This window comes from Rhinolophus sinicus, chromosome 2 (genome assembly GCF_057876585.1).
Source record: "Rhinolophus sinicus isolate RSI-liver-muscle chromosome 2, RSI-T2T, whole genome shotgun sequence".
NCBI lineage: Eukaryota > Metazoa > Chordata > Mammalia > Chiroptera > Rhinolophidae > Rhinolophus > Rhinolophus sinicus.
In genome coordinates this window covers 154663935-154687267 of record NC_142502.1, presented here as the reverse complement: position 1 = coordinate 154687267, position 23333 = coordinate 154663935, and positions in this window count along the sequence as shown.

Genomic DNA, 23333 nt, shown 5'->3' with positions numbered 1-23333 from the left:
TGTTCAAGATCTTCAAGGTGCAATACTTTAGATTTTAGATCTTGAACATAAGGAAAGTGTGTATTAAGAAGAAATTAGAAAAACAAATATGGCAATGAGAAACTGATTAGTAATATCTCTAATTAAATACCAAATTTCAGTTCAGCTGTGGGCAAGCCATCAGCACCACTCGGAAAGACTATCCGAATAAGATCCCAAATCCGTATGATTTAAACTCTACTTTTCCAAAGACAAGCTGATCCTCTCCACATTCCATTGCAATGAACACAGGTTTGACTGTAATACTTGGCACAGTATTCAGTCACCACACAATGAATTTCTGGGGTACATTATTGTGGTCAAATAGAATGACTGGATAGAATTCCAAATCCATGATATTTTATTACTGCTATTTAGACATTGGCAAGCCAAGATTGCTGGGAGGGTAATCTAATCACGCATTTAAGAGCTCCTGCTGGAGGGCTCCTGTTGAAGAAGGGATTGGACATTTTCTGAGACAGAATTAGCCACAATCTGCAATTTCCTAAACACTGTTTGCTTTACCCTCAGGGATACATTGCTACTTTACCGACTACTTTAGTTAGAACACAGTAGGTATAGCTCAACCTTATTAATTCTTTCTTAACAAAATGTTCTGTGTTAAAATGTTTCATTTATCTATAAACTATATTTACTGGTTATTGCCACATGACAAACTTTTCTATCCACCTCAAATTCACCATCTTCTACATTAATTCAGCAAGTGCATTTTGAGCATGTATGTTCCACTTGTAATATCACGATTACTAAGTAAACCATATTTTCAGTGAATAGTCTAAACAAGAAATATTAAGTAGTTTCATTTGGCATTGCAATTTTTTTTTGTACATAAAATTGGCATTTTAAAATCAGCTGAAATTGAAGTACTTTAAAGCTACACCCAATTCTCTGACAGACTATCCAAAGAAGATCCCAAATCCGTATAATGCAACAACTTAATATATCTGGCATTTTTCATATAAGTGTAAGTCACTTTAATTAAATATTATAAGGTTAGGAGTCTTCAAGGCTGTTAAACATTTTCTCAGTTGAAGTGTTCTTAAAATTCTGTCTATATTTTTCATACAATGTTAAGCCCTCATTGACCTTATTCCGAGGAGACAACTGTATTCTTCACAAGGAAAGTGAAGACATGTTAACTTACTAGCTTAATTTCTGCTGGTGCAATCATTATATGTGTAACAGGAGTACTTCAAGCAAAGAACACTAATAGGAAAGTACAAATTGAGACAAGTAGAACCCAATGGTTTTATTTAAATTAAGGGTGACTGGATTTCTACTATACTCATCCATTAAAATATTAATGCGTTGTCCAAGCAAATTGTTGATATTTAGTAATATTTATATCATTATAATTCAGTAACTTTTCCTAGTATAATGGTACAATCAGTTTAAAAATTTTGGTATGTTCAAATAGATTAATGTTGTATTAATTGGCCTAAAACGCACATCTTAATTCATTCAACGATTTCAAAATGATAATATCCTAAATGACCATGAATAGAAAAATGGGTAAATTGGGTTGTGTAATGAAATACAACATAAAAACAGAAATTAACAAAGCATAATTATGCACCAATATAAACAAATCTCATAAATCTAACTTGTAACAAGTCAGACAACTTTTGTGATTCTATGTATATAAACTTCAGAAGTAGACACACCTAATCTATAATGTACAAGTCAAGACAGTGGTTGTCCTTGAAAAGTGGGCAATGATGCCCAACTAAGACGTATTTCCTTAGAAAGCTGAGTCAGGGCCAATTTCTGAAAAACTGTAAAAATATGGGAAGACTGGTAAATTATTAAGCAGAAAATTAAAAAGAATTAAAGTGGTGCTTAAGGAATATTAATCTGTAGTAATTAGGGAACAAAATCAGAGGTGGGGGGGACTAGTTATGAGTCTACTGGAATAGTTCACTTGATATGACAGTAGGTATTGAAGCAAAGGAATTTTGTGTTTGAAAGCCACAGAGTATTGGTTACTGAATGTTTGGATGGAAGAAGAGGAAGGAAACAAAGAAAGTTTCTGTTTAAGATCTGAGTCCAGAAGAACAGTGATTGCACTGACCATCATTGTGTTCCAAAGCCTTCAATAGGACTTTTTTGAGGAAAAGAGATATAAATATTTAAATAATAAATACCTGTCTTTAAATGAATCTGCCTTTAGAATAAATCTGAACACACAAAAAATGAATTTATCTTCTAACAAAAAGGGCTTCAAAATTTTCTGATATTCAGTCTTTTCCTATATATTTTTTTCATGAATATCAATACTGCAATTAGTTGTTCATTCTATCTGCCTTCTGTTCTAGCCAGTAATCTCCCCAGAGACCATCTTAATAATTCTAGTGCCTAGACGGGATGAAAGCTCAATTAATTAAGATGTTGCCTAAGACAAGGGTCATTCGCTAACTCTCTTAGCAAATGAAGAAAGTTAAAACATATCTGGGGTCCTGGCAACTACCTAGAACCTTATACCACCCGGAGAGGAAGAAATCTCTGTCCCTTGAGTTCTCAAAAGAGTCTTTAAAATAACCCTGGTGATGGAAGGAGAACTGACTCTGGGTGGTGAACACACAATGTGGTATTTACATGATGTATTACAGAATTGTACACTTGAAGCCGATGTAACTTTAGTAACCATTGTCACCCAATAAACTTTAATTAAAAAACAAAACAAAAAATCCCTGAGGCCCTGGACAGACTTGCTTATTTCCTTCTACCTGTCTCCCTCAGTTAACCTCTATTTAAAGTTCCTAAAGTTAAACAGTTTTCACAGAGACTATCAAGTCTAAGAATTTTTTACCATGCAAGTTCTGTCCCCTTAGTGCAAATTTGCCTTGATTAATACACCTAGTTGAAATGCTTTTTTATGTTTGATACCTGGCTCTCCTTAATCAAAACACACTAATTATTCTGTCTCCCTCAAATCTACTCTTAGTTCATGAGTTGAACTTTCCATTTACTAACCCCTCAGTAGTTCTAGGAATGAATGACAATTATCTTATCCTTGCATTTCGAAAAGTAATTTCTTGGACTTTTACCTCAAATTAACTTAATAGAAACCCCATATATTTTCCCATGCAAAGAAAGGTGATGTTGTGAGCATCCATTTCCAGTGAATTGAATTGTACAGCCTTCATATTGTATAAGGTAATCATATATTTCAGGGATATAGTATTTCATTTTAAAAACATTTCTCACTGAACCTAGAATTCATTCCTTTATATAGGTTCACCCCCTCCCCTTCCTTCTTTCAGGCTTAAAAAATGTCCTGTACGGTGGCCAAGACATGGAAACAACCAAAATGTCCTTCGATAGATGAATGGATGAAGAAGTTGTGGTATATATACACAATGGAATACTATTCGGCGGTAAGAAAAGATGATATAGGAACATTTGTGACAACATGGATGGATCTTGAGAGTGTAATGCTGAGCGAAATAAGTCAGACAGAAAAAGCAGAGAACCATGTGATTTCACTGATATGTGGTATATAAACCAAAAGCAACAAAAGAACAAGACAAACAAATGAGAAACAGAAACTCATAGACACAGACAATGGTTTGGTGGTTGCCAGAGGGTAAGGGGGGTGGGGGGTGGGGGGTGGGAGATGAGGGTAAGGGGGATCGAATATATGGTGATGGAAGGAGAACTGACTCTGGGTGATGAACACACAATGGGATTTATAGATGATGTAATACAGAATTGTACACCTGAAATCTATGTAATTTTACTAACAATTGTCACCTCAATAAATTTAATTTTAAAAAAAAAGACATCTGCCTTTTCAAAAATTAACTAACTCCATTTCTTTTACATGTACTGGTGTAATACAGAGATGACTGTCTTCTAGCAAAGAAATTTTGGTAGAGGTGAATTTAAATAGATTTTGCAGCTGGGTTTCAACAAGTGATCAATTTCTAAACCACAAAATGGTGCCTCTAGTAAGTTCGTTTTTTGGACTGTGTTCTGGTAGCCTGACAAATGCAAGAGTTCATGCATTTGTCAAGGTATGAAATTTTATATACATTCTATCTGGATTTGTGTATATCATCCCTCAGTTATTTAGGATCAACTTGGCTTCACTGTGAGCTTTATATTTTAAACTTATGCTTTAGTTGATACAGTAATATTTCAAAATCTGAAATCCAGGACTGGGGATATTTTTCCAAAGCTCCACCTTGAAGAAATGTCAATAGAGAAGACTGTTTCCCTGAAGGCCACTTCTCTAGTGATAACTGTCTAAATCAGAGGAAAATACCTGGTAAGAGTAATTTATTCTTATAATTACATACTTTTCAATGATAGCCCTAGGGATATATCTGGAGGGAATTCCACGGGTACTTTTAACCACTTCATAATCAGATCTTTATTACCTATCTAGACTTATTTTTATTCATCAAATATCTATTGTACTCCTACAACTTTTAAAGCTCTTTCAAGTAACTAAGAATACATATGAGTATATATATATATATATATATCTCAGATGTGGTCACTGCCTTTGCCTCTTTGTTCTTTTAAAAAATGTTAATGCCTACATTTTTGTCTTATGCTAAGATGAACTGATATTTATGTTTAAAAATGAATAAAATTGTATTCCGTCATCAAAATATAATGTTTTAAGTGTGATAAAATACATATAATGTAAAATTTACCATCTTAACTTTTATGAGTAACATTCAATAGTGCTAAGTACATTCACACTGTTGTTCAACCACCTCCACAACTCTCACAAAACTGAAACTGTATAACCATTAAATAACAACTCCCCATTCTCCCCACCCCCATACTGTCTGTATGCATTAGACTCTAGTATCTCATATAAGTGAAATCATACAGTATTTGTCATTCTGAGACTGGTTTATTTCATTTAGCACAATATTTTCAACATTCATCCATGTTGTAGCAGACAAAATGTATCAGACCAAATGTAATTTCTGATAGCATTTTGTTTTAGTTCCTTCTAGTCATATTCATATACATTTTACATTCTTCACAGAAAGATTTTGTTTTCTGCTTTATTCATTTAACCTAACAAGTATTGTTTTATGTTTAAAAAAGTCTTGGGGAGCAGGCTATTTTTCCAAAAAAAGAAAAAAAGAAAACGTCTTAGGAGTAAAATTTTAAATGATTGCATACATACTTTTATAGTATATGAGTTTGCTATTTTTTGCCAATTTATTTTGAATCCAGCTTTATTTGAAGACTTTTAGTTGGTAAGATCAATCTGTGCATATGTTAGCATAAATAACTTTTTGGCATATGTTTATGTATTGACTCATTTTATTAAAAAATGGCTTGTAAACATCAATCACTTGCAAGTTACTAGAGATACAACGCTAAGAAATAATACAAAACATATAGCTCCTGCTGTCATTAAAACTACAGTTTTACAGGGGAGACATAAGTAGTTATTTGAACAAATCTAAAAGTGTAATTATGACAAGGGTTAAAAGTGAATTAATATATGAGTCTATAGATTTATAGTAATCACCAAGATCAAAGACAGCATCTCTGAGGAAATGAAATTTGAGCTGATGTTTAAAGAATCAGTAGGAGTTAAAGGAAAAGGATAAGGAGGAATATTTCAAGCAGAAGAAATAGCACGTGAAAAAAAAATATTTGGTGAGAGGAATTAGATGAGTAAATAATATAAACCAAATAGCCTACACAACAAAACAGCAGGAGGCATAGAAAAAATTCACAAAAACCAGTAATCATTAAGATAACACCATATGTCTGAATTTCAAACCCTGAAAGCCAACTGACTGCCTTTTGACCATCTCTTATTGAATGCCTTTGAGACAGCTAAACCTCAACATGTCCCATACTTAACCTGGGACCCCCTCAATCCTAGTCTGGGCTCTTCCTAAAAATGGGAAGCCAGTGTCGAGTTGTAGTTTGCCAACCCCTTCTTTAGAAAAGTCATCACATTTTAAATTAATTGAGAAACCTGGGTTTATGCTAACATCTGTATCTGCATACCTGATCTGTGGTTCTCAAAGTGTGGTTCTTGGAACAGCAGATGGCCATCTTATTAGACATGCAAATTTTCCAGCCTATCCAGATTTACTGAAACAGGAACTCTGGGGATGTAGTCCAGCAATCTGTGTTTTAACAAGCCCTCCAGGTGATTTTGATACATGCTCAATTCCGAAACCCCCAGATAGCAGAACCGTGGTTCTCAGCCCTGGCTACACGTTATAATTACCTGGGAGGTTTCAACAAAATTCTGATACCAGAACACTATCTAGAATAATTAAGTCAGTATCTGGGGATGAAGGTCAGCAAACATCATTACATTTAGAATGTTCTCAAGTGATTCTCATATACTGCACAAATTTAAGAACCATTGATTTTATATGAATATCCTAGAGTAGTTTGAAATGAATCTCTCCTGAAATTTAAGTTAATTTCAATAACAATACACCTAAACTAGCAATATCAAGGGAATTAAGCTTCAATGGAAATAGACTTATCCTGATTTGATGATTACATGTAAAATTCATTGCATGGGAAGTGGTTTCGTCTAAATAAATAAATAAACAGATCACAGGCAAGTTGAAATGAATCTATAGGACATCTTATAATTTGGTTTTGCTTTGTTTTGTTTTTAATAAAAATTCTATAAAGTCTTTCAAATTCTGGCACAATTTGGGAGAAAAAACAAAGAAAATTTACCTCCTTATAGCATTTAAACTTTAATAGAAGGCAATTTCTTTTTTCAAACTTAACCTTAAAATTTTGATTGTAAAATACATAAATTATATACTTTGGCCTCATCTATCGAAAAATCATGCATGCACTTACATGGATTTTGCCACAGAGTTTAAGTTTTAAAAAATGCAGGTGTATATCCGTTATTTATGATGGCAGAATTTATGATACTTAACTATACAATTTTATCATTCAACTTTACTGACACTTAATTAAAGATAAACTCAGTAGTGGAGACTTAGCATTCATTTGCTAAAACTGACTGTTTTAGGGAAAAGAATAAAAGTTTCAACAGTAGTCATCTTTTTTCCTTGAATTTGTGAAATAAAAATCTCAGCATATTTATACCTCATAAGATTCTGAACAGAGGTACTCCATATGGATCCAGTCATTTAAGCCACTTGAAAGCAAAAATATTTAACTTTTTATGTTCTTTAGGTATTAACTAAGAGTTTCAATATATGTCATGTTATTCAGAACACATTAAAAACACCTTTTTTTGTTTGTTTTTTCCAGGAAAAAAGTTAGAGGCTTTGATTAAAAATCCTATTTATTTTTATAGGAAAAAGATTTCAGATTCATGACAGCTTCCATGTGAAAGTGTCATTAGTTCCATTTGAAACTTCTGATGCAATAGTGATGGTTTGTGAGAGTTGTTTAGAGCTCTCAAATTCCCAGATTTTATCCCACTTTAATATTTACCTCAATTGAGTTTAAGGCATTCATGGAACATTTCAGACAAATAGTGAAATATTTGTGAAGCATTGTGAATAAATGGTCAAGAGCACTGACTTGTAATAAAATGAGGAATACATTATGGGAAATGGATTAATAAAATGCTTCAAATTATTGCCATCATCTTCATCCAGATCAAGGAAGCATTAAAGGACAAACAAGTTTCTCTGCCAGGAGCCATGATATATGTTATCAAGGTAAGATTCTTATTAAAAGCATTCAATCAGGTAAAACCAGGGCATAAAAGAGCCAATATAAAATTTCCACTTTTAGCAATTTTACTTATGTTTCTCTAGCCATGAAAATACCCTTTGGGTTAATCCCTTGAGATTTAGTTGCATGGTATGATTTTTAGCTATACAACCTAAATGCTCACGCTTCCTCTCCCTCTCCTTTTCCTCGCCTCTACTTTCTTCTTCTTGTAATAGACACAACAATTGCAGACAGTCCACTTCTATTTCTACCACCCACTATTTTCGAACAACTTCAACAGTGTGAAAGACTAGGTTAGTTAAGAGAGTGAGTTGGGTATCATGTTATCACAAACAGTCATGCAATACTGTCATTTTTGTTCATTTATGCTTTCTAAGAAATCTACAAGTGATTTTTTTAAGTTATAAAATAATTTATACAAAGCCTAGTCACCTCATGTTGACTTTTAATTTGATTTCATACCTACATATGTGGTTTTAAAAGTATAGTGTACATCTAAATTACTTTCTGATTCAGTACAGTAGGTCCAGGATAGGGCCCAATAATTGGCATTTCTAACAAGTTAGCAGGTAATTGTGATACAGCTTTAAGACTTCTCTTTAAGAACCACTAACGTGCATCACCAATAAGCAAGGGATAGTCTGTTTAATTTTACTCACTAGCACAAAATGTTCAACTGATTGTATTTAAGAGTGTGATTTTATTTAAGACTAAATCTGGGTTTTAGTCTTGGCTCTGAGAAACTGAACATACAAATAGACAATTGCTTGACCATATATAAAAATAAAACTCTGACTCACAATCTCTGCAGCAACCCACTTGGGAATCAGAACCATAACTTCTGCAGTTACCAGTTTAGGAAGCCAAACTGCAACTTCTGAGGTAATCATCCCAGAATGGTTAGGAATTGGTAAATGGCTGCCAGCTAAATGTGTTCCCTAAACCAGTAATATTAAGACACCTTTCTTCTAGTTAGCTTATCTTCAGCTTCCCCATACTGGCAACCTCCAAACAGAGCATACTTAAAGCCTTCTCCCCCCTCCCCCGCCCCCACACTATAAAGTCTTCTCACTTACCACTTGCTTTTGAGTCTCTTCTGAACATAAGTGATGGCAGCTGATGTCCTTCATATATCAAGGTCAGAATAGCCTAGATTTGTTTTCGTTCGTGTGGTCTTTGCTTATTTCTACAGCTCCACCAATTACTAGCTTATTTAATGTTGGGTAACTTAGTAAAACGCTCTATGCCTCAGTTTTCTCATATATAAAACTAAGATAATAATAGTTGTCGTGCTGGAGACCCTGCTCGCTGCGCCATTTGTCGTGCAGGGAGGCCTGCGGGGTCTCTGCTCCCGCTCCCCATACAAGAACGCAGGACATGGTGAGGCCAAAAAGGAACACCCACGGAGCCATAGGTAGGGGAGTCATACCACTATATTCTCTCTGGCGGCACTATACTCTCACTGGAGGCTGGATCCACACTGTCCACAAACCGCCATCCGCGCTTGCCAGCCCAGCCGCCATCTTCTTGCTAGCCCCCATTTTCTGCTAGCGTAGCCACAGCAGTTATATTGTGGCCAATGGCTCACTGGTTACAGCTGACGGCCACCTAGCCACAGCTGCTGGCCATCCAATCACAGTTGATGGCCATTTACTACCTGAGCCAGCACCTGTCTATGTGAGGCTGAGAGCCTGGAAACTGCTTTCTGGGGCTCTGCCCCCACAATAGTATTTACAAATGATTGAAATTTTATTCATATTATTTTTTATTCTTTTTAATGTCAGCTTTATAGAGAATCACTAAAACAATATTATTTATTGTACCTGCAATTTTGTAAGAATATGTTGAAAAATCAATCAATGAGGAAACTTAGAACCCACATGGTAAATTCTCCCTTGAATTAAAAGTCAGGGCAATATTTAATGAACTCATAAGCATTCTTTTACAAAACAAACATAACTCACCAAACCAAAGTTGTTTCTATTTTTGTAATAGCTGCTGAGAAGTTCATAACTATTACTAAATCTATATTTCTTTAAGACAGATTATTCTCTTTAAGTTGTTTTGTCAGTGTCATTATTTGATAAGCTATTCAAAATACTTTGAGAAAGTAAAACCCAAGGTGTATATGTGTGTGTGTTCCTGTGTGTGCACGTGTGTGTGTACACACACACACATACTTCTAAAAAATAATTTTAATTACACAAGAAACACATGTTTAAAAATAAACCATACAGGTAAGAATAAAGTCCTGTTTGATTACCACCCCAAATCTTAATATTCTTTCCAGAGGTGGTCACAATATTTGTTTGATGTATAAACTTCCTACATCTCTTCTATGAATTTATAAAGTTATAGCAGGTCCTTGAATAACATTTTGTTCAATGCCGTTTCATTATAATGTTGATGACATGTCATAGGAAGTTAACTCTTGGTTATATCAATTAGCCTGTGGTAAAATTGTTTTCTTTATAACTGTTGTCTTGCTTAAAGTCGCAGAACCTATCAACAACATTAAGTGAGGACCTATTGTACTTGTATTTTTGAGGTCTTTTTATCAACATCTCATTTGCTCCTTGGAAAAAAAATCTGCTTCCCTTGATATTTTGTTATTTTCCAATTACTATTTTCAGTTAGTTAGTATACTATTTACTGAAAATTTTAACTTGACCTCATGAACTATCTAGATCTATGTCATTTTACCAAGCACAAGATTATTTGAAAAATCTACTTGGGATATATCACTGATCCAGACTGCTATGGATATACTACTCCAGAAAAAAAAGGTTTGGGCCCAATATATCTGATATTGGTTTTCATAGGAACAAAGATTACATAGGGGCTAATTGTTGCCCTATAGGGAAGCTCAATTGTAAGTAAGAAGGATCCATATTAAGGGAACATGAGAGACAACAAATGGGGACTGACTTTAGTACAAATTAATTTAACTTGAGTCACTCAAACATGTATAAAAATAATGTCTATCATTTATTAGAGTGTGGGGGCAGAGCCCCAGAAAGTAGTTTCCAGGCTCTCGGCCTCACTTAGACAGGTGCTGGCTCAGGTAGTAAATGGCCATCAACTGTGATTACATGGCCATCAGCTGTGGCTAGTTGGCCGTCAGCTGTAACCAGTGAGCCATTGGCCACTAATATAACTGCTGTGGCTACACTAGCAAGAGAGAGGAAGAGAAGAGAAGAATGGGGGCTAGCAAGAAGATGGCGGCTGGGCTGGCAAGCGTGGATGGCGGTTTGTGGACAGTGTGGATCCAGCCTCCATTGAGAGTATAGTGCTGCCAGAGAAAATATAGTGGTCTGACTCCCCTACCTATGGCTCCGTGGGTGTTCCTTTTTGGCCTCACCATATCCTGCGTTCTTGTATGGGGAGCGGGAGCAGAGACCCCGCCTCACACCCCGCATGACAAATGGTGCAGCAAGCAGGGTCTCCCACACGATATAGAGCTTATTCTTTGCCTTCTAGGTACTTATCAATATACTTTTTTTTATCCACCTCATCTTATAGATGAGCCAAATGATATCTAGAGAAATTGAGTGAACTCTCTCCAAGCTTACATACACCGTGAACTACACATAGAATATGAACACAAAACATCCACATTCAGAAACTAAACTCTTAATTTTGACATACTACTGCTTCTCAAGGAAAATACACATTCTTCCCAAATTTAATACCAACAAGAAAAACGAAAAGCCATATATAAAACACTGAGAAACAAAGAAGCATTACCCTTTCCCCAGGAAACCACCATTCTTGTGTGGCTGGGGAATATCACCCTTTTTTTCAGTGGCTTTGCAATGGATTTTAGGTCATTTTTCATAGTTAACAGGATAGCAGTTTCTTCTTCTTTTCTCCTGACTATGTAACATAAACTGGCAGCTGCAAGGTTTTGAAAAAGTATTCTTTTTTAATCTGACTCATAAAATACATGGTAATCTGCATGAAAATGAGCAGGACTGAATATGGAACACTTTTAGGCAAGAGATGGCAGGCATAACTGAAAAAGCCCTCTCAGCGCACTCTGAATTTAACATTTAATTTTCTTATTACCTCCAGAAGGGCAGGATGATATTCCACAGGTGTAAGCAATATACATAATTAATGCCACACCTCAGGTCTCCTAAAAAAGATCACTGGCCAACATTTACTGTTTACAGGCTAGGCTGAAATCTGATATCTGATATTCAGTTTTGAAGTTACAATTATGAATGATGTGATTCATATATGCATTTGAAGATGTTATCTCCTTTTGGTTTTTAAAACCAGCTTTAGAAAGTCAACAGCGTTCCTTGGGGGAAAAGAAAAAGCTCTCATTAATCCATGAACAGGAATCACGTTGACTGTTAAAGCTGCCGTGAATGTGAATAAAATTGAGCTGAATAATGACATTTAAAGTAAAACAGAAAGATCTACAATTTATTTGCCATTGCTGAGCACTGAATGCACAGTTAAATTGCAGTTATTTGGAATATGGGGTCTTTTCAAAAACAATTGTTTGGCATCGAAACCATTTCCAGATTTGAATTATGTGCACTAAATATATTTTCTAACTGTTTTTTGTATGAAGAATGGATTCAAGCCACAGTTATTCAGAGGGCAAAGGGCTTGTAACTGCCAAGTTCAATTTCCAACATTGTGATAAACAGAACAAAAGAGACCCAACTGGAATTTCACCTGAGTTTTAGTGACCTTACAGAACACTTCTTTACAGCTTGGAAAAGTATATGATTTCTTTCTTCTTATTGCTTTCTCCACATTATTTCATCAGTTGCAACTTTTCTGCAGGAAGTTGCTATGTCAAAATTCAGTAGGTAAAAAAAAAAACTGATTAAAGTAGATCGATATGAAATCAATAGAAAAAAGAAATCAATAGAAACAGAAACCCATGTGGTTTGCTTTCCGGTTATCTTTAAGAGCTCTCCCTTTTGTTCAAATGGCATTCTAAAAGGGGTCACTGTGATTGGGTAGTCAATGGTAAAGTGAAACCTTGTAAATTCTGCTGATCCTGGCAAATTATCCCTTTGCAGATAAAAAATGTGATGATGATATTACTAACCAGCCAATTGGGATTAGTTTTATATTACTAGGAACAGATTCGTATTGTTCCAGCTAAATATGAACAAGAGAAAATAATTACAAAATGGCTGATCAGGGCATGGTAAATTCTGTGGCTGTAAAATAGGAAAAAAACAAAGTGAACTACATGCTGATCAAAGCCAGGTTTTTTTTGTTTTTGTTTTTGTTTTTTGTGTTTTGTTTTTTTTTTCGTTTGTTTCTCTCATCTGGTTCATTCTATCCAACTAAACTAGTCAGTTACAAATAACCACTAAAAATGGCAAATTATATTTATCTAGGGTCTTTACTTCAATGATGATGTTTACGTCCTTAGCTTACATCCTTAGTTTCTTTCCTTACTTGTAGTAAGATAACTGTCATATGGTGTTAATCCTTTTATAAAAGATTGATTTATGTGTTAATTCAAAAAATAATTATTAAGACATTTCTTGTGTGCCAGAAACTGTTCTACATGCTAGTAATAGAGAAATTAGTAAGACAGTAATAATGCTAAAAAGAAAATGAAGAGGGTACAGGGGGTCAAATATATGCTGATGGAAGGAGAATTGACTCTGTGTGGTGAGCACACAATGTCAGATAATGTATTATAGAAATGCACACTTGAAACCTATGTAATTTTACTAACCATTTTTACCCCAATACATTTAATTAAAATTAATTAATTAATTAATTAATTAATGTTAATTTGAATTGTAAAAATAAAACAAAATGAAACAGGGTATGGGAAATACAGAGTAATGTGGGTGAGGCTATTTTAGAGAATAGTATTAGGGAAGTTTTCTCTGCAGAAATCGCATGAATATTATCACCTTTCGACAGAAAACATATTACAGACAAAAGGAACAGTAAGTTTTAAGTGCCTGGCACGGGGACAAGCTCATATAGTTCATGAAATTAAAAGGGCAGAATGCCTAAGGTATAGTGAAAGAAATTAGAAACACAGGCGATTAGCTTGTATAGGTTTTCTTGGGAAAGATCTTGTATAACATTGTAAAGTTTGGGGACAAGTTTAGATTGTATCCTACGTGCAACAGAAAGGCACTTAGGGGAGTGACATGATCTGATTTATATATTCAAAACATTACTCTGGCTGCTGTTTGCAGACTAAAACTTGGGGGGTGGGCAAGCTTGAAAGAAATGATACCAATGGGAGGCAAATAAAGTACACACATTTCTCCTGATTCTATCTTTTCAGTAAAGTGAAAGCAAAATATATGGTTACTAGTGGTCTGTTAAAGGTGTAAGGAGAGAGAAAAAGGTATGAAGTAGTCATTTGGGAAAGTGGCAGGATGAACTGACCAAGGAATTTTAGTAGATCTACAATCCTACACTCTACACTGAAGGGGTTTACAAATGGAATTGTAAAATTAAAGTGATTTGAGTCCGTTCATCCAACTCACTCAGTAGTAAAGAAAAACAGAGAAACAACAGAAAAACTGACTCTAAGTTGATAAATGAAATTGAGTCAATAATTTAAAGAGCTATTTTTTTGAAACTGTCTCTTGAATTATTAAGCCTTTCGTATTTCCTCTCCTTCTCTCTGTTCATTTCCAAGGTGACATCAGAGTGTTGGGCTAAGCCTTACCTGGCTACTTGGGAAAAGGGGAAGGCAGGCCCTAACTCTATTCTGTGTTGGGTTGGTAGCCAGTGAGGTGCCATCCGTTTTTGTGTGTGTTTTGATGGTGTTCACTTCCGAGTATTTCTGAGTACTTGATTAGTGGGCCCTGGTAAAGTAATCCGCAGACCCAGTCGTCTATTTGCTTTCGTATCAGGCCTCTACTAGCCCGTTGCTCCTCTCAGCAACTTGAAATTCCTCACAAGGGTTCGTGAGAACACACGAAGTATCTTTCAGTCTCATGGTACAGTTAGCCAGGAAGCCTGCCCGAAGCCCATTGATCAAGCTGCCTCCTATAAAAATTTCAGCTCCATACTTCCGAGACAGTTTGGTCATGGTCCATATCCAAAAATTGGGAGTCTCCAAGGATATGCAGTTTCCCCACACTATGTCTGAAAAAGCAGGCAAGTATCTTCAATTACCTTTGACTCACCTGTATTTCTATAAATATTTCTAATTGCCTCTCTGCCAAAGTGCTGTCTTATAGAAGAGTGATGGTGGTAAGGGGTTAGAGCTGGTGATAAGAACACTGACATTTTATCTAATTATTTTTCTGCTTCATACTGGCCTCAAGTGAAACTCAATCATTTAGCCCACCAGACTGGTGCCTTAAAATTTTAATTTATTAACAAAATTTTAGAAGCTTTTATTTTTTTCTCTAAACTAACGAGCAAAAAGGTAGCTTTCAAAACACTTTATAAAAATATTTAAACTCTCCCTTGTGCTTGTCAGTTGCTTCTTCTTTTTCCAATGCACATAGGCTTAGAGATGGAAATATACAAGAAATCATGATTTTAGTAGGAAATAAAAATATGTTCTTTCTTTTATATCCCCAAAATGTTATTCCTCTTTCAAGGATATGAAAAATGAGATTTCACCTCCCCCACCCCCATCTACTTGGTAAAACGAGACGCAAACTGAGAAAAAGCTTCTATTATTCTTCACCAGATTAATTATTTTGGCTTGCTGGGCACAGGAAGTTTATTTAATCAGTCACAGTTGCTAATAACTATTTCAAATTCGCAATTATTAAATACTTATCTCCAAAACAGATATAGGAAGAACTGAGTTATTTTGTTAATGAGACACAAGGATTAAATACATATTAAAAAAAGAAAAAGCAAAACAAAAGCATAATGCAGCATGAAATGAGAGACCATGCAGTACAGCAGCCCAGTATTCTGAATCAGTCTACATTTCATATCCCAGCCCAGCAGATTATTAGCTCTGTAGATTTCAGACAGTTGCTTCACTTGTCCTGACAATAGTTTCTACAGCTCTGAGAACCCACAGTGCTGTTGTGAAAATTAAATGAGATAAATGGAAGTCGCTGCCGGCTGGTGGTGTTATTGTCATTATTATTAATTTATTATAATTTAAAAGACCTTATCTACTATCCAAGACCTTATCTACTTTGCAATTTAATAATGTAAATAAGACAAATATTTAGTCAACAGATTAGTCTTGAATAAAATATCCATTATATGAGCTATAAGGGAAGAGTTAATGGGGAAAAGAATTTAAGTTTCCATAGATACATTAAAAGATATAGTGTGATCAGAGACACAATCTTAGTAAACAATCCTCAGTATATTTACAGAGAACTAGTGAAACCACTTCACAGAAGACTGTAAACTGATTCAAATCTGTGTGGTTGCCAGACATATTCTTCCTCATACAAGCAAGAAGGATATGAAAGACAAAAGCTTTCCTCCCCTAGCCACATTTGAGATCTGTGTATCACAGGGAGCCCATTTGTCCCCTTAAAAGAAAGTCAGGGAGCTGCTGCTTTCAGGCAAGTGCACCTTGGCCAGAAGTTTTACAGTGCAATTATCATTGCGTATGAGGGCTATAATTATGCAGCATAGCCTTAGTGACTCTCCTTCCTCATTACAGTTGACCTCAGTCCTCTCTGACTTGGACTTTTATTTTCTGTCCCACCATCATCAAAGGTCTTTCTAACAAGTATCCCCTTCCTGAATCCACATAGTTTCATGTTGGTATCCAGCTATTCACTGGAACAGCTTTATGGTCCATGGGAATGTATCCTGTTATCTGGTTGTTCCAAATACATGGAATGCTATTTTTTAACTATCTCTGTCTTTCAGGGTGTATGACTAAAAACTGAGTATCAGGAGTGATCCAAATATATTTTATTAAATGGGTTTTATTGCAACATTATTGATTTCTTTATAATCTACACATGATCCAAATAATCTGAATTCTATGAATTCGTATTTTACATATAGTTTTCCAGTAAAGAAGAGATCACTCTAGAACAACTCAGTTGTTTTGTCTCATTTTATTTTAAGTTCTTTCTTTGTCTCTATAAGAGTTCCAAACATAATTAATTTATGAGCACTAGGCTTGGGGCTTGATTATTTTAAAGCAGATCAGCAATATGTCTGCACTGAAACCACAGCTGCTGTAGCTATGCATTTGCATCTGGACTCATTGTCTCATCTAAACCAAATTTGCTGCACCATCAGGTTCATTTGAAATCTCAGTTCTGTGGGTGTTGGCACGCAAATGCAAGTCACTTGAATAATCTAAACATAACTTCAAAATAAAAAAAAAAGACAGAACTCTTCTACATGTTTCCATGTAGCCCACAATAAGGCGAATACTTAATTTAAATGTTATTCTATGACAAATGTAAATATTCACTGTTCATTTCTTTATGTTAAACATCTAATTGTCAAGGTTTTTAATTCTCTTTCCCAGTAATGGTGATTATTACTATAATATTATGTTTCAGAGAACTACAGTCTTAAATTGGTTTCTTTTTGCACGGGCTACTCTATTTTTATATTCACAGTCAACATATTGAATTCAACATAAAAAAAGCTGTGTTTTCAAATTGTGAACATTCAATGCACTAATAGATGTCCTTAAAATATATGGAGTAAAGACATGTAGGCTACAGAAAAAGCTCATTCAAACACACACACACACACACACTCACATTCTTGTAGTATAAAATTGGGTCAAATTAATAATTTTCCTTAAATATGCCCAAGTAATCACACTATTTTCTTAACAGCATTCCCCAGTGTATTATGTCCAGCAAAGAGCAAAGTAAGACTATCTGTTCTCAAACAAAAATAAGGGAGTATGACTGGATTTATTTGTGCATACCACATTTTAATAGAAATATTGACACATTAAAACAATACTGACACACTGGAGCACATCTAGAGGATAAGAGTCAGGGCAAACAGCTGATGGAAAGAATTGAGACCTGAGCATTGTTTTCCAGTAAAAGTGAAGACTCACTAACTACTTGACAGTTATTTTCATATATTTGAAAGGTAGTTTTTTTCTTTTTCACTGAGTAGTCTTAAATCATAACTTTTTTGTTGTTGTTATAAAGATTGGATTGAGCCTTCTAAAGGAAATCCACACTAACTTGTCTAAGATTTTGTGGTATAAAGTAATTTTATCAAACCTCATACTAAGAGTTATCCTTTGACATTTATAACTTAACAACTCTTCAAACTAAAAGAACCCACCAGAATATTAGAACATAGCACATCATGAAAAGAATGAAATGTAGTTATTAATAAAATAATTTATCTGTTTTTTTCTGACCTCTGAATGAAATTCTAGAATAGGTAAGTGTTAGAATAAGGCAGACTTGGGGTAAAAATAATAAATGCCTTTGTAAACAATGAGAGCTATCTGATAATGCAGTCTATAAAAACACACTTAGTTTCTTGTTACTGGTGATATTCAAATTTGGATTTTCAGAAATGTTCTGGAGCATATACATACATCCTAATGGAGAGTTGGCCAAGATGCCCTCTGATGTCCCATGTGACCCTGAGATTTCCTTCTTTAGAATGGAGCCATTAGCCGGTTTGGGAGAATCCTAAAATATCGCACCCGTCTGGAGTAGTCTTAATATTTTAAACCAAATGTATTTACTCACCAATTATCCCATTTAGTCTAGAATAGACCAAGTTTATACCTATTCTTCCAGTATAATTATTAATAATAGCCATTTCACTACTGTTATAGTTTGAACAACAAAAAAATGAGTCACATGTTACAGTAATTATATTGGCCATTTTCCAAAGAATATAGAACACCAGAATTGAAAAAATATGGTATATGTTTATTTTACATCTCCTGATATTTACCATATTAATACATAATATATACATTTACCACAATAAATTAAGCAATAAATCCACTAATATAAAAATAATATACCATATATGTCCATAGTGCTACCAAAGGGAAGTAATACTATTGAAGTTAATTATTTTAAAATCCCAAGATATTAGTTTTTCTTAAGAAATTTAATCTACATAAAGTTCTCTAAAAAAATGCTTGAGAAAAGAAAAAAAAAAGTAATACTTTACTTTTAAAATGAGAAAATTTGGAAAACGCTTTAGAGGAATGCCTTGTAAAACATTTTATCTAGAAACAGCTTTTGGACAAATGTATAGAGAAATGGACACATTTTCATTCAAGAGTTTCCATTTGTATCATACTGCTTCAGGGTTTAAGATTTATTTAGTCTTTATACCAGATGTACTTATAAACAGCTGACTAAACAATCTTCACTTCTACTGTAACATCTTCATTCATTTCCATATGGTATAAGTTTAGCACTAATATCATGGATGAAAGTTAAAATGTGATTTATAAAGCATGGCTGATTTGAGTATCAATTGTCAAAAGGAACAGTGGGATCATTTGATAACATTAAAAGTGGAATTGGCTTAATTAGCTATTTGAATAAAATGTAGAAAGGCACTTTTAAACTAAAAATAAAATAAAAAAAGATTTTATTTTGCACAAAATTGCCAATACCATAAAATTAGATATTAGAAGTTTTATTTATATGAGATATGTGATTCATAATCTTTCAAGACATTATGTTTCTCTTTATGAAAATTATAATAGAGTAATGATGAACAGGAGAGACCTACCTTCTTTAAAAAGTCTTTATGGAATAATTATGTCAGTTTTGCTCATTCTGGGATTTAGTCATTCAACAATATTTATTGCATTACATCCATATGCCAGGCATTGTTATACAGTAATAGCTGAATACTTTATGCCATGTGATATTGTAAGTACTTTACAAACATTAACTCTTTTAACCCTTATAACAACACTGAATGAAGAAATTCCAAGCTGGGATTTGACCCGGGCAGTGAGGACCTAAGTTCTGCACTGTTAATTTCTTCATAACTATAGTTTCATAGAGATTAGGCTACAGTTTTGAGTAGCTATATCAAATGTTATATCAAAATGTCTGTTGATTAGTATAATGTGAAATATTTTGTGAGTACAAAATAAATTAGGAGGAAAGCTCTGTGAGGGGAAAAAAAATGTCCGAAGGTTAGAATGAAACAGCAAAAAAGTGTATTGGAAATATATGTATTCTAGTGAAACACATAAATATCAGTATGTACCTACCAGTATGTAATACTTCTTCACCGTACCCAATAGGAATCGAATTTTTCTGAGTATTTACACTTCCTATCTAATCATAATCATATCTACTTATAATTTCATTACCTGAAGAAAAGAGGGAGATTATGATGAAATAAGCTCTAAAAAGAGAATATATTAAGAATAGAACCTATTGTATTTGGGATTATTTCATCTACATATGGAAGAACTGAAAGAATCCTTAATAAAAATTTGACCAATTGAGTACACAGAGGAAGAACATGTCACAGTGAGTATTCATTAGTGAAACTTTCTTGATTGTTATGAATTAAATTGGCAGTGCAGTTATAGGTAGCAGAAGTATACATAACTAGACAGACCAGATCTGGAATAGTTATTCTTTCTTAGTAGGGACAGAGACAAAGCTAATTGTATTTAAAGGCAAATGAATAGGGTAGTGAGAAAACATAAAACCACAGCATATAAGGATTAGTTAAAATAAGGAAATAGCCAAGGTCATGATAACTATATTAAAATACCCATTCAAGCCACTTGAAATTGTGATCTGTTGCTTCAAAATAAAAGAGACTCCCAGTCTTAACAATATCTAACGTTAGATTAGTGACAACTTGTTTGGCTGTAAAGAGGATTCCTTTCACCGATAAATTCCATGGTTGTTGAGGTATTGAAAATGGAGGAATTTTCCAGCCGGGTATAAATTGGACAAGATAAAGGGGGCAAAATCTCAATCTTAAGAGAAAATGGACCCAAGAAGACATACAAATGGCCAACAGATATATGAAAAGATGCTCAACTTCATTACCTATTGGGGAAATGCAAATCAAAACCACAATGAGATATCACTTCCCATTTGTTATAATAGCCATCACCAACAAGACAAGTAATAACAAGCACTGGAGAGGTTGTGGAGAAAAGGGAACTTCATACACTACTGATGGGAATGTAAATTTGTACTGCCACTATGGAAAATAGTATAGAGGTTTCTCAAAAAATTAAGATGCGTATTAGCATAGGACCCAGCAATCCCTCTTCTGGGTATCCATCCAAAAAGTCTGAAAACATTTATTTGTAAGGATACACGAACGTCTATGTTCACTGCAGCATTATTCATGGTGATCAAGACTTGGAAACAACCAAAGTGCCTTTCAATAGATGATTGGATAAAGAAGAGGTAGTACATATATACAATGCAGCACGACTGAGCCATACGATAAAATGAAATACTACAATTTGTGACAACATGGATGGATCTTGAGATTATCATACTAAGCAAAATAAGTCACACAGAAAAAGTTAAGAACCATATGATTTCACTCATATGTGGGATATAAAATTGAGAGCAACAAACAAGACAGACAAACAAGCAAAAATTCATAGACACAGACAACAATTTAGTGGTTACCAGAAGATAAGGGGGAGAAAGATAAGAGAGGGTAAAAGGGGTCAAATATATGGTGATGGAAGGTTTTTTTATTTTGGGTGGTGAACACACAATGCAATATATAAATGATATATTATAGAAATGTACACTTGAAACTTATATAATTTTATTAATCAATATCACCCCAAAATTTAATTTAAAAAGAAAAAAAAACACAAAATTTTCTCTTTGAAGACATAACTATGGGAAAAATATACAGTGAAGAGGTGAAGAGAAATAAATATACAAAAGAAAATTAAGGATAATGGGGCTCATCAGATGTCAAGATACAAGAGAATTTTGAAAAGGATATCAAAAAGCCATGAATTCTGGAAAGAGATAATTCATTTATTTTAATTCAACAAAGACTTATTAAAATATTACTGTGTAAAAAGAATTGTGAAGTATTGGGGATTAGTATTAAATAAGACAAATACTGGGCCTGCTCTCTTTGAGCTTTTATTTCAGCCTAGGTAGTGCAACCAGACAACTAATTTTACAATTTATTATTTACTCACAATAGTAACATATGATACATTGTAGAAACTCAAGTTGTTAGTAAATAAATGCAAAATGTTATGAAATAACATAGGGGCATCTAACCCAATATGATTTATCATTAAGGCTTCTTTGACATGTGACACTTAAACTAATCTCTGAGGAATGAGGGAACTCATTTGGCAAAATACAATGGTGGGAGAGTACAGTAAAGGAACTGAAAAGAGCCAGTGCGAGTAAACTACAGAGAACACAAGAGGAAGAGTGGCCTAAGATGAGCTAGTAAGATTTGGGATTGGGGCTTTACTGTAATAAAAGGTCATGTTTAAACAGGGGAGTGAAGGAAACAATTTACATTTATACCAATCACTCTGGCTACAGTGGATAGGATATTAAGGATAGGAAGTAAGAAGGAAAAAAGGTGAATTTAGAGAGACCAGCAAAAATCTAATTATAGTATTCCAGACAATTCGGCCAAAGAAAGTAGCAGTGAAAATGGAGTAAATGGAGTACCTTTGAGCAGTATCTAAGTTTTTTTCAATTTGAAAGAAAGAAAAGAGACATGAAGAAATTATATTTCCTGCAAAGAACAAGTAGTAAGTCTGGAAATAAGGCTTCTGGAGAGGCAGAGGGAGATAGGATGCAGAGCTCTGAAATATATCAGTATGAAATATGGGTAAGTGGTTAGGTGTTTTACAAAAGAACTGTCCACTTTACAAAATGAATTACAATGTGTTTTTCTTTTCTGGAAAATGTTCTTTTATTATGTTCAAAAAAGGGCAGCATTTACAGACATTTCCTCTGTGTACCATGAGGGCAAAGGGAGGCACACCGCTGTCTTATTCTCTGTTCTTGTACCTTACCAGAGGCTTGGAGGGCAGTGAATGACCTATTGAAACCCTAGGTTTCACTATAGGGCTCCAACTCAAATGCTGACCTGGAGTTGCTCTGGCTTTTGAGTCCCAACTTGATTATGTCTTTAAATGATATGGTTCTAGGACTGGTGCTTAGAAAAGGAAATTGAACACATATTTGAAAGAGGCAAGTGCAGAGAGGGAGAGTGGAGAGTGCTTGACAAGACCAATATAAATAACAGGGATAATAACGTATAAAGGCATAATCAGTTGTATAAACCACAATTTCAGGGGATTTTCAGTGACCAAGTCTAACAGGGAACGTTTAAAGGGAAATAGGAAAAACTTGCATCACCTTTGGCAGTTAAAATTGACCATGCATTGGAAAGCAAAATAGAGTAAGTCAAGCAAACAAATAAAATATAAAGTAATTGGGCTTTTATTCTCTCTCTCTCTCTCTCTCTCTCTCTCTCTCTCTCTCTTTCCTGGGAAATGGGGAATTTTGCCTGAAATTAAAGACAAATTGTTTATTTACCATCAGGTTTGATAAAAGACTACACATGCCATGTTTCCCCGAAAATCAGACCTAACTAGAAAATAAGGCTTACCGTGATTTTTCTGGATGACATCCCCTGAACATAAGCCCTAATACATCTTCTGGAGCAAAAGACCTGGTCTTATTTTTGGGGAAATACGGTAACACACACAT